The following is a 16448-nucleotide window of genomic DNA, read 5'->3' as shown; positions in this document are numbered from 1 at the left end:
TCTGCACATTCTTTGTCATGACTGAACAGCAAGCTGTACAGAGGCTGCAATGACCACTCCTGCCCTTTCTGTAGGCAGTATTATAAGCATTAAGTCTTTAATGGACACTGTCTTAGGAGATAAGACAAATAAATATACAAATATGGTTGTATGTCTAAATGCATATATACATAATTGTATAAATAAATTTATTTGCACATATAGATGTCATTGCCTTGGGTGGGGGCAGCATCTAGCAGCACAGGGCTCGAAGGGAATCCATGGAGCCTTTTCTTTATTCTTCTTTTGCACTCTCTATTCTTTATTTTTCCTGGGGATTTCCTTCTCTCATTCCTGATGTTTTTCCTTCTAACTCTATCCTTATTCTTGATTTTTTAAAACTCCTTCCAACTCTCTCCTTCCTGATGTTTTCCTTCTAACTCATTTTTAACTCTTTCTTTCCCTTACAGTTTATATGCCCCAGCAAAATCTTTCAATCAATATCGAAATTATAATGTTGTTAATTCTGTTATTTAAGTGAATGGTTACATTGAATACAAGTAAAAAACAGCACATTTCCCATACACCTTAACACGACTAAATATTTTACATAATACAGGTGAAAAACAAATTATCCCAAGAACCCATGTACATTCATACTCAAGCTATTTGATATAGATTAACAGTGGTAAGCAAGCAAGCTATTCTTTTACTGGCAGGCTGCCTTTTGCGATTACAAAGAAAGGACCAATCACTTTATTACTTATCTTGAAAGGTAATTTTATAAGGTATCTTTTTTTTCTTTTTGAATTAGAAACAAGATTCTTTTACATGTCAATCCCAGTTCCCTCTCCCTCCCTTCCTCCCCTACTACTCCCGCAACTAAAACCATACCTATCACATACCCTTTCTGCTCCCCAGGGAGGGTGAGGCCTTCCAAAGGGGGTAAAGGAGCCTTAAAGGAATCATAAATCTAAACTTTTATATATGAAAAAGAGTCAGCTCTACTTTAAATCTTTAGTGTGCATACCCACTCATCAATAGATTTTTATATCAGGAGATTGAAGGCAAAAAAGGGTACAAAGAATTACACATCACCTTTTGTCATCAACCAATCCTAACAAGAAAGGTGTATCAACTAATATAATTTGACTGCTTTGTTCTTGTTCCCTGACCTTAATGAGTCCCTCACTCAACTATGTGCCTTTCAAAACTTTAGATTGTCTTCTTGGGTTTTTCAGCTCAAAGCTTTTAAACAAAAACATCTTAATCTAACTTAGCTATTTTCAAAGCTATGTTTCAACTTTGATGCACTGTGTAACCTGTGAACACATCTCCCAACATTAAGATTAACAGAATTTAAGGTAGCTGGGCTACTGAGACTCAATTGTTTTTCTTAATCATTAACTTGAGCCATAGTCTATGTGGCTCCTCAATAGAAACTCATGTGTTCTAGCTGTGTGACACTTCCTTGTTTTATTATTATCATCAAAACTCTATTTAAACTAACATTATTGTTAACAGTGACACAGTACAGCTTAGGAAGAAATCATCTTCATAATAATCCACAGGTAAGAATGCCCAGTAGAACTGGACATTTCCATGAGATAAACATACTATATTACCAGATCTACCCACACCCATTCACACCATGCCAGATACCAGAGAAAAATGGCAGCATCAAACATTTAAAGGCACAGAGAAACAAAAGAGATTCTGGAGTCTGTAGTCTCAGGGTCTTGTCTGTCTGAGATTCACACATCAGGGATTCTCCTCTTGGTGGGCTGACAACTAGAACTTCAATTTCCACCTGCTGCTCCTCTGACAAGGACACCAGCATATAGATTCATGATAGAAACACATATATTCAACATGGAAGGGAGTTCTTCAGAGGGTATTGTTGAGTGACTATAGGCTTAAAACAGCAAGAAACTGTTTTGATCAGATTTCAATAGAGAAAATGAAGATAGGGGATCTATGATGTCTTTGGCACTGCAGTGGGCTCTGGGGATGCAAACAATTCAGTAGAAAATATAACCTTGGCTCCACCCCTAGCAGAAGACTTAGAGAAACATCTTTATACAAAAGCCTTCCTCTATTGCTCGCTCAATGGCCTGTTGATTCCACCTCCTCCTAACCATGCTTTAGAGAGACTTTACCTGTCAGCCATATACTCCTCCCTGAGTTCTTACTACAACCATCTCAGCCACTCTTGAAGCCCCTGGTAGGCATTATTGACATTTGAACTCCCCTTTATTTATCTCTAAATGAACAGGATATTAGTATCCACTAACACAGACAACATATCAATGAAATACGTTGATCCACATAAATCTTTGTGAACACCTGTGTGGAGCACAGCAAATGCTCACCCATGGCAGTCAAATTTATTATTGCTGCAACTGACTGGGGATACCCGAAGGGACATGAGATAAAAGCAAATAAAGCAAATGCAAATCCAAACCCTGAAACCCTGGTATTGATTATATCACATTGCAGTTCTCTGTCCACCTGTCTGTGTCTTCCACCACTGTCTAGAAAATAACAGGCTTACAACAAATGTTTATTGAATTGAAAAATTCTAATTATGCATTATATTTTCATTTAGTCATCATTTATGCCATTTGCTCCAATAATGAGTGGGGAATATGATTACAAAAACACACAGAATAAAGACATTTTTCCCAATATTATGTGCTTTTGCCCTTTTCTCAAACCTGAAAATTACGTAGTATATTCAGGCTCTAATGGACAAAAAGATGTTCAAATATTTAACTTCCTAAAATATCCTATTTGAATCATTTCACCAACACATACATGGAGTCATGTTAGGAAGTCTAGACATCCACCTCCTTGGCCAGAAAATGTAGGTGTTTGTGAATATGAATATTTAAGATAAAGATAGCAAATTTAAAACCCACAAATGTTCTGTAACCCATTACCCAGGATTGCCCTCACAGGGCCCTATGATCTGGGCCAGAAGGACTTCCAAGGGGAAAGAATTAAGAGTTGACTCATGCTCACCCATTTCCACACATCAAGCATACATGCATGCATGCACGTACACACACACACACACACACACACACACACACACACACACACACACACACACTCAGCACAGGATCCCAAGCCTCTGACCGACTTGTCTTGTTACCTCTAATTCAATATTTCCCAACTCAGTCATATTCAACAGTACTTCTATGGACTTCACTACATTGTCTAGTCACAGTCCTTCTCCAAGATACTACTGATCAAATGTACATAATCTTCAATTCCTTGAAGGAAACAAGCTACATTTTAAATTGAGAAATGGATCCCTTATAAATTCAGTAGCATGGCAGAGGAGAGTCCACATAGAGCTTCATGAGAGAATCAGCCACGTCGGTTATTATAAACCTTGGAATAGGAGTAAACTGAGAAGCAAGGGGGTTACAGGTCCAAAGCTGAGAAGCGCAAAGCCCTGGGATGAAACAGAATGTGCTGGCACTGGATTAACAGATGGGAGAAGGGAGGGGTTATGGTTAGTACTGTGAGTATGTGAAGGCTGACCCTAACCCTGAATGGGCAATGCCCATTCACTGTACAGTCCTGGACAAAGGTTTGGAAAGGAATCGCTAGAGAAGGAGAAAAGTCAGATGGCTACTAAGCACCAAGGAAGTGGTTTCAGGTTCAGAAAATGCAAAGATGGAAAAGGATGAAACCAAGCTATCCTGACCCATCAAAAGTTGAGCCTGTAAGAAGCTGAGCCCCATACCCCGCAAAAAAAGAGCTGACCTTTCTTCCCACTGACACCCAGGTATAGCACGGACATCCACTACTGGTCAATGCAACAAGTAAAATAGCTTAATTTTAATTGAAACTCTGCTGAGTGTGAGGTCCTCCATGCTGTGTTTTCTCCATGCCACTGAATCTCTGCACCAAGCAATCCTAAGGCCTGTGCTTGAGGTCATCGGGTGACTTAAGGAAAACAGAGATCCACAGAAGCAAGATGATCTACCTGCCCATGCTTATTCAAAGCACAGCGGGTGAAGAGGAGGAACCCAGCAACTATTAACTGAAGTGGAACCTTCTGTTTGCTAAGCACTATGGAAAACAACTGTACTGTCCCTGCTGAAGGATCAGAACTCAGACAGGCCCCTCAGCTCATCCATTTCATCTTCCCATTGCCACTTAATCCTTTTCTAGAAGAATTCCTGCTGTGATTTAGTTTTATGTTTGACAAACACCATGCTGTGCCTACACCACTGGCATGAAACCTAATTTTTAAGTTGTTTTTAAAATTATCATTTCTTGACTCAACCATGTTTCTTATATTCCTTTTAAAATATTAATGATCACAGGAAGTCAAAGTACTTTGGAACTGGTCATTTGTTATTCATGTTTCAAACAAGGAAATCTGTTGTTAACTCTCAGGCCAATATCAACGAACAGTTTACACCAAAGTGTGCTCCTGCTGACTCCTACAGTCTCATATTTTATGAATCAGAACAAGAAGTATTTTAGCTTCAGAATCATGTACTAGTATGTAGTATAAAAGTCTAGTTTAACTGAACTGAACTCCTGAAAACCAATTGCAGAGATGGAGGAGTGAAGAGCAAAGGGGTCAAGACCGGGCTGGTGAAATCCAGAGAAACAGCTGAGCTGAACAAGGGGGAGCTCATGGACCCCAGACTGATGGCTGGGAGGCCAGCATGGGACTGATACAAACACCCTGAACATGGGTATCAGTGAGGAGGCCTCAGCAATCCATGGGGCCTTTGGTAGTAGACTAGTATTTATCCCTGGTGTATCAATGGACTTTGGGAGTCCATTCCACATGGAGGGATGCTTTCTCAGCCCGGACACATGGGGGAGGGCCTAGGCCCTACCCTGAGTGATGTGACAGACAATGGAGGTCCCCCATGGAGGGTATCATCCTCCCTGGGGAGTGGAGGGGGAATGGGGGGCTGGGGGTTGGAGAGGCAGGGAAGGAAGGGAGAGAAGAGAGAGAGGGAGCTGGAATAGACATGTGAAGCAGGCTTGTTTCTAATTAAAAAAGATATAAAAAATCTAGCTTATAGCAAAGTATTTACATAACATCATAGAATTCTATCAGAAGAGAAAATGCATGGCTAATACATATTTAGTATTTAAGATCTTAAGAATTGAATTATGCATAAATTTCTATGAAAATTGGGGAACATAGTTAAAATGATCTTTTTTAAAATTAATGTATAGTTAGAAGTTAATCTCATTTCTAGCTAACAATTATTCAAAAATTTTGTTTTTGATATCCACATAAGAAGTTAAAGAGAATATTGGTTTTTAAGTAAACATGGATGAAATTAGAAGACTCAAGAAGGTGACAATGACACCCCTGCAAGGCCTATTATAATCTGTGGAGGTTAAACTGGTGACAGTAGGAGTACAGACATTCTAAGAGGATGGTTAGTGCAGGAAAGCACTAGTTACAGTCACAAAGCAGAGCAGAATAGAGTCCAGCGTATATTCTTGCAGAATAAAATAAAAAGAAAAATACAACACACCAAAACCTGTGGGATACAGTTGAAGAAACTCTATGGGAGAAGTTTGTATCTCTAAGTGCTTTCATTAAAGACTAGAGAACCATCAGTAAATCACTTAATGATATACCACAGGATATAAGAACAGGCTAAACCTCAAATCAGTAGACAAAAGAAATAATAAAGATGAATGTAGAAATTATTGAGATGGAAAAACTATACATAGAATCAATGATAGGTTTGAAGAGATGGGTCACTGATTAAGAGCATATAATCTGCTTGCAGACAAATCTTGTTCCCAGTATAGATGGAAGTTCTGTCCTGCCCTGTCCCCAAAGCTGTTTAGTCCTAAATAAACACAAAGAGGCTTATATTAATTATAAACTGTTTGGCCAATGGTTTAGGCTTCTTGTTGCCTAGCTCTCTCTTAATTAGTAACCCATTTCAATTAATCTTGTATATCTCCATTCGATCTTGGCTTACTGGAGATGCCTAGGTCCCTTGCATCCTCGTCAGCTACAAAGCTTCTCCATGTACTACCTTTCTCTGTCCCTGTTTGGATTTTTATCCACCTGGCTAAATCCTGCCTGTTCATTGGATGAAACAGCTTTATTACCAACCATAAGAGAAACATATTCATAGCATACAGAAGGACATCCCCCATCATCTCAGCGCTCAATTCCAGGCAGTTCACAACCACTGCAACTCAAGCTACAGGAGATCTGACATGCTTTTCTTAACTCTGCCAACACCCATAGGTGAATGGGCACACACACACAAAATCTCATTTTAAAAATATTAACAAAACAGAGATAATTCTTCAAAAATACAATTGACAAATCTTTCACCAAGCCAACACATAATTAAAAGGTCCAATTTAATAAAATTAGAGACAACAGAGATGGCATTACCAGATATTGGTGAGATTCAAAATATTATTAAGTGTATACTTTGAAAAGTTACATTTTAGCAAATTATAAAATCTAGAGGAAATGGCTGGGAACTCCTGTTCCGGAGTCTGCAGGCATATTGACTTGGCCCCTGAGGACCAAGCAACCCTAAGTCTGCTGAGATCACTGGGCTACTCCTGCCCCCACTCAGGGCAGAGCCCTACTCCCACCCACCTGGACAGCGAGTGCCGCAGACCTGCCTGCATCCACCTTGAGGCCCAACAGAATATCAGACCCTCTTGAACCCACTGGAAGAGAACTAGGACCCCTACACACCAGGAAAGGAAGAGGCACTACCTGTGCCCACTGGAAGATGAGAGATGAGAGAGATGAGAAGACAACAATATAAGAACACCTCCAACAACAGAAAAACCAATATGATGCCACCAGAGTCTAGGGACTCACACCAGCAAGACCTGAACATCCCAACACAGATGAAGCAGAAGAGAGCAACTTTAAAAACAACTTCATGCAGAAGATAGAGACCCTAAGAGAGGAAATGAGAAAATCCTTGAGAGAAATGGAAGAAAGGACAAACCAAAAGATGCAAGAAATCAAGGAAAGCCAAGGAAATACAATTAAACAGCTGAAGGAAACAGTTCAATACCTGAAAACTGAAATACAGACAATAAAGAAAACACAAACTGAGGGAATGCTGGAAGTGGAAAAGCTGAATAAACAATCAGGAACCACAGATGCAAGCATAACCAACAGAATACAAGAGATGGAAGACAGAATCTCAGATGCTGAAGATAAACTAGAGGAAATAAATTTATCAAGCAAAGAAAACCTTAAGTCCAACAAATAAATCCTTAACACAAAATATCCAGGAAATATGGGACACCGTGAAAAGACCAAACCTAAGGATAATAGGTATAGAAGAAGGTGAAGAAACCCAACTCAAAGGTGCAGAAAACATATTCAACAAAATCATAGCAGAAAACTTTCCCAACCTAAAGAAAGACATGCCAATGAAAGTACAAGAAGCCTTCAAAACACCAAATAGAGTGGACCACAAAAGAAAGTCCCCTTGTCACATAATAATTAAAACATCAAACATACAAATATAGAAAGAATATTAAGATCAGAATATAAACAAACTGAAAAAGAAAAACCACATGATCATCTCACTAGATGCTGAAAAAGCCTTTGACAAAATCCAACACTACTTCATGTTAAAGGTCCTGGAGAGATCAGGAATAACAGGAACAAACCTGAACATAATAAAAGCGATATACAGTAAACCAACAGCCAACATCAAACTAAATGTAGAGAAACTCAATGTGATTACTCAAAAATCAGGAACAAGACAAAGCTGTCCATTCTCTCCATATCTCTTCAATATCGTACTTGAAGTGTTAGCTAGAGCAATAACATAACAAAAGGAGATCAAGATGGAGAGGAAGAAGTCAAATTTTCACTGCTTGCAGATGATATGATAGTTTACATAACTGACCAGGGAAAAACTCTTCCAGGGAACTCCTACAACTGGTAAACACATTCAGCACAGTGTCAGGATACAAGATTAACAACAACAACAACAAAAATCAGTAACCCTACTATATACAGACAATAAAAGGGCTGAGAAAGGAATCACAGAAACATCACCCTTTACAATAGCCAAAAACAACATAAAATATCTTGGGGTAACACTAACCAAAAAAGTGAAAGACATGTCCTTAAGAATTTTGATTCTCTAAAGAAAGAAATTAAAGAAGATACCAGAAAATGGAAAGATCTCCCATGCTCTTGGATAGGTAGGATCAACATAGTGAAAATGGCAATCTAGCCAAAAGCAATCTACAGATTCAATGCAATCCCCATCAAAATCCCAACACAATTCTTCACAGACCTTGGAAGAACAATTCTAAACTTTATATGGAGAAACAAAAGACCCAGGATAGCCAAAACAACCCTGTACAATAAAGGAACTTCTGGAGGCATCACCATCCCTGACTTTAAGCTCTATTATAGAGCTATAGTCCTGAAAACAGCTTGGCACTGGAACAAAACTAGACAGGTAGACCAATGGAATCCAATTGAAAACCCTGATAATAACCCACATACCTATGAACACCTGATTTTTGACAAAGAAGCTAAAGGCATACAATGGAATAAAGAAAGCATCTTCAACAAATGGTGCTTGCATAACTGGATGCTGGCATGTAGAAGACTGCAGATAGATCCATGCCTATCACCATGCATAAAACTTAAGTCCAAATGGATCAGAGACTTCAACATGAATCCAGCCACACTGAACCTCTTAGAAGAGAAAGTGGGAAGTACCCTTGAATGAATTGGTACAGGAAACAGCTTCCTGAACATTACACCTGTAGCACAGACACTGAGATCAACAATTAATAAACAGGACCTCCTGAAATTGAGAAGCGTCTATAAGGCAAAGGACACAGTCAGCAAGACAAAACGGCAGACCACAGATTGAAAAAAGATATTCACCAACCCCATACCCAACAGAGGGCTGATCTCCAAAATTTACAAAGAACTCAAGAAGCTAGTTTCCAAAACACCTAATAATCCAATTAAAAAATGGGGTACAGAACTAAATAGAGAATTCTCAATAGCGGAATCTAAAATGGCTGAAAGACACATAAGAAAGTCCTCAACATCCTTAGCCATCAGGTAAATGCAAATCAAAACAATTCTGAGATTTTATCTTACTCCAGTCAGAATGACTAAAATAAAAAACACCAATTACAGTTTATGCTGGAGAGGATGTGGAGAAAGGGGAACACTCCTCCACTGGTGGTGGGAGTGCCAAGTTGTACAGCCACTTTGGAAATCAGTATGGCGACTCCTCAGGAAAATGGGAATCAGTCTACTACAAGATCTAGGAATTCCACTCTCAGGCATATACCCAAAAGAAGCACATTTATACATCAAGGACATTTATTCAATTATGTTCATAGCAGCATTATTTGTAATTGTACCTAGATGCCCCTCAACTGAAGAATGGAAACAGAACATATTTACACGATGGAGTACTACTCAGTGGGGGGGGGGGGCAATGGAATCTTGAAATTCCCAGGCAAATGGATGGACCTAGAAGAAACCATTCTGATTGAGGTAACCTAGTCACAAAAAGACAAACATCGTATGCACTCACTCATATATGGATTTTACACATAGAGCAAAGGATTACCAGGCTATAATCCACATCACCAGAGAAGCTAGGCAACAAGGAGGACTCTAAGAGAGACATACATGGTCCCCCAGAGAAGGGGAAAAGGACAAGATCTCCTAAGCAAATTTGGAGCATGGGGGGAGGAGAGAGGGAACTAGGAGAATGACAAAGGGAGAAGAAGAGGGGTGAGGAGGACATAAGGGAGCAGGAAGGTTGTGTAGGGGAAAAATAGAGGAGATCAAAATAAGAGATACCACCAAAGAGGGAGCCAGTATAGGTTTAAAGTGAAATCAGGCACTAGGGAAATGTCCAGAGATCTACAAGGATGATACCAACTAACCATCTAAGCAACATTGAAGAGGCTACCTTAAATTCTCTCCCTTGATAACAAGATTGACGACTAACTTATATACCATTCCAGAGCCTTCATCCAGCAGTTGATGCAAGTGAAAGCAGATACCCACAGCTAAAAACTGAACTGAATTGGAATCCAGGTGCAGAGGTGATGAGCAAAGGGTTCAAGACCAGGCTAGTGAAACCCACAGAAACAGCTGACCTGAAGAAGAGATTGCTCTTAGCCTCGAGACTGATAACTGGGAAAACAACATGGATCTTATCCAGACCCCATAAATGTGGGTGTCAGTGAGGAGGCCTCAGAAATATATGGGGCCTCTTGTAGTAGATCAGTACTTATTCCTAGCATAGGAATGGACTTTGGGATCCCATTTCATATAGAGGGATACTCCCTCAGCCTAGACACATGGGGGAGGGCCTAGGCCCTATCCCAAAGGATATGACAGACTCTGAAGACCCCCCCCCCATGGAAGGCCTCACTCTCCCTGGGGAGCAGAAATGGTATTGGATCTGTAGGGTGTTAGTGGGGTGCAGGGGAGAAGGGGAGGGAGAGGGAACTGGGATTGACATGTAAAACAATCATGTTCTAACTTAAATAAAAAAATTAAATATCTAGAGGAAATGAGAAAGCTTAGAGGATATTAATAACTTAAGTAGATCTGTAATAAAGAGTAAGATTGCCCTAGTTAGCTTTCTATTGCTGTGATAAACTAGTGGCCAAAACTAACTTGGGGGATGAAAGGTATTATTAGGCTTACAAAATACAGAGTACAACTGAGGAATGCATAGGCAGGAACATGAAGCAGGAACTACAGAGGAACACTCACTATGGTTTACTTATGTATTCCAGGGGACGGCACTACCCACAATGCAATGATTCTTCCCACATCAATCATTAATCAAAAAAACATCCACACAGATATGAACAGGCCAATCTGATGGACACAATTTCTCAACTGAGGTTTCTTTTTTTCCTGGTGACTCTAGTTTGTGTCAAGTTGACAAAAGGAACCAGCACAAGGACCAAAGAACTAGTAAATGTCTCCCAACTGAAAAAAAAAAAAGAAAAAAAAAAAAGCCCAAGCCCAGATGGATACCCAGCTGAAGTCTACCAATGCTTCTCAAACTATTCCACAACATAAAGGAATTAATACTGCCAAATTCATTTTTATCCTAGTTGTATGCATACACCTACACTTGAAAAGGACACAGTAGAAAAAAAAAAGGAAATTATAGGCCAATCTCCCAATGAACATAGATGCACAAATTCTCAACAAAATATCTGTAAACCAAACTCAACTACACATCAAAAACATCATTCAACAGGATGGTGAATGGGATAATTTAATGTATGAAAATCAGTAAGTGTAACACATAAATACAGTTGAGGACAGAAATCACACCATAATCTTAATAGATATGGGAAAGGCCTTTGATAAAAGTCCCTTGATAAATGTCCCTTGACCATGAAACCATTAAAGAAACTAGCAATACAATAAACATCTGGTAACATAATTCAGGTATGTTACACATACAAAAAAAAAAAAAAACCCCTCTATAACCAACATTACAGTCAAAGCATTTCTAGTAAAAATCAAGAATGAGACACTGGTCTCAACTCTTCTCACATTTTCACCCAATATGGACCTTGAAGTCTTAGCTAGAGGAATAATCAAACAAATAAGTAAATAAATAATAGGGGAAGAATATAAATGGATTGGCAAAAGTTAAATTGTCCCTAATTACAGACAAAAACTGTTCATAAATAAGGGATCCAAAGTTGTACTAGAAAATTTTTAGAACTGAAAAATTCTTTCAGAAAATTAATGGGGGACAAAAATCAGTAGCTTTTCTATATGTCAATAACCAGCATGTAACTGAGAAATCAGGAAAGCATCTCCACTAGTAAGTGCTTTATAGATAAGTAAATAACCCAGGAATAAACCTAAACAAGGAACTGAAAGATTCCCTATGGTGACAAAAAAAAAAATTAAACACGAAACTGAAGAATAAAATGAAAACATCAACAGGAGAACAAGGCTCACAGAATCAACTAAGCAGGGCTCCTAGGGGCTCACCGAGACTGAAGTGGCAGTTCATGGAGCCCGCATAGGGCTCCACTTACACACTGTGGTTGTTTAACTTGGGGTTTTTGTGGGACTCCTAAGAATGGGAGCAGGAGGTGTCTCTGACTCTTTTGCCTGCTCTTATGACCCTTTTCCTCTTACTGAGTTATAAAATACAGCTTTGATAAGAAGATTTATTATGCCCAGTCTTATTGCAACTTGTTATGCCATGTTTGGTTAATATCCCTGGCAGGCCTGCTCTTTTTCTGTAGGGTGGAATGGATTGGGGGTTGAGGGGAGGTGGGCGTGGGGTACTAGGAGGAATGGAAGGAAGGCAAACTGTGGCCAGGATGTAATGTATGAAAGAATAAAATAATTCTAAGAAAGAAAAAAAAAGGTGGAAAGATCGTCAATGATCATGGATTAGCAGGATTAATATTTCAAAAATGGCTATATTATTAAAAGTGATCTACAGATTCAAAAAAATCTCTATTAAAATGCCAATGACATTTTCCCCAGAAAACAAAAGCATACAGAAGGTCATACAGAACACAAATGACCCCAGACAGCCAACAATCCTGAGCAAAAAGAAAACTTACGACAAGCAGCAGAGGTAACAGAAGCCCTGATTAAAGTGTACTGCAACACTATTGTAACAAAAACAACATGGCACTGCCTCAAAAACAAACATGCAGATCAGTGGACTAGAACAGAGGACTGCTTATCCTCTTTTCTTGCCCTAATAAAATAGCCTCACGAAAGAAACTTACAGGAAAAGAGGTTTATTTTAGTTCCCAGTTCAAGGGATCATGGCAGGTTGCTTGGGATAGCAAGAGCTTGACACAGTTGGTCACTGTCTGAAGGAGAGTCCTGAATGCTATTCTAGGGCTGAGCTTGCTATCTCCATCTTATACAAGGTCCTCCTCCCAGAAAATGGTCCTTCTCACAATTGAGGTGATTCTTCTCCAAAAGGCATGTCTAGAGACCCACCTCCCAGGTGATTCTAGAGTCTGTCAACTTGACAGTTAATACGAACAAGTTCCCATAAGAAAACACACACAGTTACACTACCTGACATTCGACAAAATTGCCTAAGTATTCACTGGAGAAGACAGTCTCTTCAATAAATGACTCTGGGAGAATTGAATGTCCTTATATGGAAGCATGAAGCTGCATGTCTATCCCTCACCCTGTGTGAAAGTCAACCTTGTGGTGATATATAGTATTTATGACTTATTAAAGTTTGCCTGAGGATTCAGAAAGCAAAGCCAGCCTCAAGCTATAGAGATCAAGCAGTAGGGATACACACCTTTAATCCAACAGCCACAGAGCTAGGTAGTGGTGGTACACACCTTTAATCCCAAGACTCAGGATTAAGAGGTAGATGATCTCTGTTAGTTCAAGGCCACTCTGACAACACAAAATTGATCCAGTCCTAAAAGAAACAGCTCACACAAAGGTGATCTGAGCACTTAGCATCACAGGCCTTTAATCCCAGCACTAGGGAGGTGGAAATAGGAGGAAATGGCTGGGCGGAGAAAGGAATATAAGGAGGAGGAGACGGGAATTCAGAGCCTTTTGCTTCTGAGGATTCGTGGAGACGGGATTGCCATTTCAGCTGGGTAGAGGCAAGATCTGCTGTCTTGGCTATTTTGCTTCTCTGATTGTCAGTAGCCTTAATAAATCATAAATAATAGATCATCACACAACCCCAAAAGACCCAAAGGCCTGAAACTCTGAGATAGTTAGAAGAAAACCAAGGGAACACACTATGACACAGATACAATATTTCTGAAAAGGACACCAATTACTCAGAAAATTACCAGGAAAATAAGATTTTATGCAATTAAAAAGCATACAGCAAAGGAAAAAGCTTGCTGGAAAAGCCTACAGAATGACAGAAAATCTTTGCTAGCTATACATCTGACAGCAACTTAATATCTAGAATATATATATATAGAGAGAGAACTCAAAATTATAAAAAACACAATAGATAAGTGGATAATGAAATGAATAGTTCATTTTCAAATGAGAAATTACAAAATGCTCATGCAAATTAAAATCACTTTGAGATTCCATCTCATCTTATTCATTAAGAAACCAAATAAGGGTGGGGTTTAGTGGTGAATGCCTTTAATCCCCAGTACTCAAGAGACAAAGACAGGTCAATCTCTGTGAGGGCATGGCCAGCCTGGTCTACAACATGCATTCCTGGCCAGCCAGTACTGCTTGAAGAGACTCTTTCTAACATAAAACAAATAAACAAAAACAATAGCTGGGGATGATGTGGGAGAAAGGGGGCCTTACACGGTGCTGGTGGGGATGCAAACGAGGCTAGCCACTATAGCAATTAGCATGGTGGTCCTCAAAAATTTAGAAATAGGGTATGAGTCAGCTATACAAATTCTAGATATGTACTCAGAGAATTCTAAGTAAACATGCCACTGAGATGCCTGCAACACTAACCACAATACCCAAGTCATAGAACTCGCCATGATGTCTCTCCATGAACAAATAAACAAAAAAAATATTGTGTATATATACAATGGAGTTTTATTCAGCAATAAGAAAGAATGAAATTATCTTATTTGCTATAAAATGAATAATCACTGGAGATTATCCTATTAAGCAAAATAAGCCAGATGCAGAAAAACAAATAATCTGTTCTCTCTTATTTGTAGGTCCTAGAATTTTTCATAGATGCACAAAACCACATACTGATAGGAAAACAGAAGGGAGAGGAGGCTCAGGGAGACCACTGGAAGAGATAAATGAGGGTAACTAAGAAGAAGGGACAGGAAGGAGATGAATATGGTGGAAATATATATTTGAAAGAGACTTCCTTAATGAACACATGAACAATGAAAACATGCCAGTTTTAAAATGAAAAGTAGGAGAAGAAAGAAAAGGAGAAGGAGGAGGAGTGAAGATGAGGTTGTAATGATTTCACTAAACCAAAGATAAATGATAAATGGATGTTATTGGGGAACAATTACACAGAAAAATACAAAGAACCTTGTGAGCATTTCCCTGCCCTTCCTACTGGATCGGCTGACCCACCAGAAAGACCAAGGGAAGGAAAGCCACGCCTCAAGCTTGCCTCCTTCCGCTTCCATCTGCCTGAAACCACATCCAAAAGGGTGTGGCCACCATTACAAGTTCATAAACCAGAAGCCTACAGATGAGGGGACTGCAAAATGGCTCAACAGGTAAAGGACCTTGCTGTACAAGTCTGGCAACCTGAATTTGATCTCCAGGACCCACCTAAAGGTGGAAGGAAGGAAAGAATCAACTCTACAAAGTTGCCTTCTGATGTTCACATGCACACCTTGGCATATACTCCCACACATATGCACACACATGTACACATACAGACACCTACAATCTTTTTCCTATGTGTGTGTTCGTGGTATGTATACATGCTTGCATATATATGGGCACATGTGTGTGGAAGGCTGATGGTGATGTCAGGAATCTTGTTCAACCACTCCTCTGTTCTCTTAGGTGTGGTCTGTCAATCACATCAGAGTTGCTAGAAATGCCTGGTCTCACTGAAAGACCCCCATGGGGTGGGATCCCGGGGTGACCACTCAGGAATGAGGTGACCCCAATCACCAGGCGGAGGTGAGGACTTGATGCAAACCACAAGAGGCTTTATTGCAGTTGTTTAACGAGCTAACCCCATTGGCTCGGGACTTTCATCCACCCACTTGGGGAAAAAGACCCCGAGAAACCCTGGGACAAAGATCTTATAGGACAGCATAAGGGGAGTGTCTAGGGGTACACACAGGCTCAGGATTGGTATGCCTCCAGGCTTGGAGCACTTGCCCTGTGTTGATTGGTCAACTGGTTGTTATGGCCTATAGGCCCTCCCAGGGTGGTTGCTATGCTCTGCACGTCATTGCTGTGCACTTGTCTGTAAAGTACACCCAGAGCCGTAAAGCATAGCACTACCAGCTAACTTCTGATTGGTTCCTTGCCACGAGGCAGGCATCTGACCTCCTAGTGACCAACACAAGGTCAGGCAAGCACGGGTTAGACTGTTATGGCTGCCAAAACGGGAAGCTGGTCCCTTCATCACTAACCAGCTTACTCGGGATCTTTGGTCTCTGCCTTCCAAGGCTGGAATTTCAGGCAGTCTACACTCCAGCAGTAATGTGGGTTTCAGGGATCTGAATTCCATGCAGTGCTCATACATGTATGGCTTGTCGTGGCCCATAACATTGGTTTTGCTTCTTATTGACTTGAGGTCAGAGAGTTCAAAATTATCCTTACTCTTCCAAGGTTTAAAGTCATAAGATCTAAAGGCCTAAGGCTCAGCTACTCTAGGATGTTTGGTCTTAGGTGTGGATGTCTTATCTAAATAACAAGAGACTTGGTTTGAGGTGTGGTTACTCTTAACTCTCAAGTCAGATAACAAGAGAATTAGTCTAAGGCATGATTACCAAATGTT

General features: G+C 39.9%; 1 protein-coding gene across 1 annotated transcript in view; it reads right to left on the bottom strand.

Annotated features, from left to right (window-relative positions):
• Klhl32 (kelch like family member 32) overlaps positions 1 to 16448 on the bottom strand; it is a 177906-nt gene that overhangs the window by 149433 nt on the left and 12025 nt on the right. The gene's annotated exons all lie outside the window — the stretch shown is intronic.

Source organism: Cricetulus griseus, chromosome 2 (genome assembly GCF_003668045.3).
Source record: "Cricetulus griseus strain 17A/GY chromosome 2, alternate assembly CriGri-PICRH-1.0, whole genome shotgun sequence".
NCBI lineage: Eukaryota > Metazoa > Chordata > Mammalia > Rodentia > Cricetidae > Cricetulus > Cricetulus griseus.
This window is presented reverse-complemented; position numbering and strand designations above follow the sequence as displayed.